Below are 2,592 nucleotides of genomic sequence, written 5' to 3'. Positions count from 1 at the left end.
CCGCAAGGCAGGAGCCGGGGAGTGGGGGGGTTTTGTTGTTGTTTTTTTTAAAGGGCTGGGAGCCGGGTTGGGTGGGGCAGCCATGGGAGGGGCTGAGGGATCAGGCCGGGGTTGGGGGGCTCATAGCAGCACCCCCGCATGTGGCATGGGGCAGTGGAAGGCAGTGGGGATTGACCCCGCTGGGCACAAGCCGGTGAGTGGGTTTTTCTTGTTTTCAAAGAGCCGGGAGCTGGGGCAGGCAGGGCAGCTGTTGACAGCTGTCAGGGGAGGGGGCCTGTGTGATTGGGAGATTCAGCTGATTCAGCAGCAGCCAAATCTTATCGGATTTGGCCGAATTGATTTGGGACAGTGATATGAATCACTGAATTGAATCACTGTCCCCCGAATTGGCCAAATCAGAATTGAAAGCTAATACTAGCCGCTTTGTACAGGCCTAATGCTGACTGCAGTAGACTGGAGGGAAGGGAGCAGCATTCAACTTCACTCACCCCCTGCCTTTCCTGCCCCCAATGCACTGTTTGGAGTGGTGATGTGCTGCCTGGCTCTTGGGGCTGGACAGAGGGAGCACAGGGCTTCCCCTGTCACTTCAAAGGTTTGGGGTGGTGGAGGGGGCCTTAGGGGTATGCCATTCCTCTTGCACCACTTAGCTTGGTATGGCACTGCACTGTTTGACTCTTATGGTGGGCATGGGCAGCACAGGGCTATCCTGCCATGGCAAAGACTCCCTGCTTGGGGGAGGATCCTGATGCCCGCTTGTAGTATATGTTTAGGGCAGGCTTCTCTCATCCAATCCTAGTTACATGTCCAATAATTTTCCAACTAAGACAGAGGTATGACACAGATGTCTGCTTGCTCTACTACTTTTTAATCTATTCCTGAATGATCTAAAACATGTGCTAACGGGGAATCAATTCTATGCAACCATAATATTGAACGATTCTATCCCTCTCTTGCTTTATGCAGGTGATGTGCTATTATTGTCACAATCCCAGATAGACCTCAGAAGGTTATTAGATGCTTTTCAACAATATTGTGTCTCATCTTGGAAAAAAAAAATTGCTAAATCAAAGCCACTAGGTTTTGGGAACAAAAGGAAGTAACAGGTATGGTTTTAACAGGCAAAAACAAATTAGTTGTGGTGTCCTTATTTAAATACCTTGAAATTGATTTTAATAAAAAAACTGTGAGCTAGAATAAATGCATTGAAAATGTGAGCATTAAAGCAAAACAAGGCTTGGGTGCAGTTTTATCCTTTTACAATAAGACCAGTGAAAGAGCAGTACTGGCAGCGCTAACAGTCTATAGATCTAAGAGAATCTATCTTGTTGTATGGAATGGAATTATGAGGTGCTAACTCTCTGGTTCTTTTCAAAACAGAAAAAAGTTCTAATGACTTCTTAAGGTGGTGTTTCTTTCTACCAAACTCTATGATGAAAGGGCTTATGCAATCTGAAATGGGCTGCTTAATGTGAGCATTTTAGCTGAATTTAGAACTCTAAGTTACTGGATAAAAATCAGAACTTGTACCCCTGTCAGATACTGTAAAAAGTACATTTTAAATAGGGTTGCCATACATCCCAGTTTGGCCAGGCAGTCTCAGATTTTGGAGGCTGGTCCTGGCTGGCTGGTGAAAATTAAAATGAGCATCCCTGGCATGGCGTGTGAAGATAAATCAGCAGGAGCTGTGAAATAGGAAGCCCTAGCAGACAGCAAAATTGCCCTAAAATAGGTTAGCTTGATTAGTGGAATGCCCGTTAACACTAATTGTTACTTCATAGGTGATTGTTAACATCTGTGAAGTAAAGAACAATGGATCATTAATGGGCCATTGACTCTCTATAGGAGGGAGGGGGCAGTGTCCCAGATTTCATATTGTCCCAGATTTCCCATTGTCCCATATAGTCACCTTAATTTTAGAAGCTTCTTCCCTTCCAAATAAACCCTTATTTGGGTTGTTTAAATAACACTTATACTCAGAATAATTATATTTAGAATTAAAGATGCTAGCATGCAGACAGATATGAAAACAGCGACATTTTCTCAAACTTCCCCCTTTTTGAAAGTAATAAATCACTCTGTGACAGGGTGCCTGAAGCACCCTGCTACAGGAATACTGAGAGAGAAACAAAAGGAAATCACTCACATCGAGGACCAGAAGAAGCCACGGCAAACACGGATACAGAAAGCGCCGTGCTCAGAATGATTGGAGGAATCAGCTGGGGCTGCGGCAGATCACAGGCTGCCAAGGTTTGAACCCAGAAAAAGGAAAATGGCATGGGAAAAGAAAAAAAAGTAAAAAAAAGAGACTACACCGGAGAACTAATGGAGGAACAGCTGGGTCAGACAGGCAGCAAATAGGAGGCTGCTACAATGGACCCAGTTGGGAAGAGGAGGATTTTAGAGATGTCGAGGAAGTGTCAGGGGATCGGAGGGAACAGAGGAGCAGAGAAGAAAAGAAGAGACTCAAGAGCAGACAAAGGGAGAGTACTGACCCCAGAGCCCAAGAGAGAGCTCCAGCCTCACAGCTTACCTGGCAAGGCTTGGTGAAGAATTGGATTTGGTGAAGGGAATTGATCAGCTGGTAAGTCCAGT

The sequence above is a fragment of the Alligator sinensis genome, unplaced genomic scaffold, assembly GCF_000455745.1.
Source record: "Alligator sinensis unplaced genomic scaffold, ASM45574v1 scaffold720_1, whole genome shotgun sequence".
Classification (NCBI taxonomy): domain Eukaryota; kingdom Metazoa; phylum Chordata; order Crocodylia; family Alligatoridae; genus Alligator; species Alligator sinensis.
The sequence above is the reverse complement of the archived record's forward strand: the minus strand, read 5'-3'. Positions refer to the sequence as shown.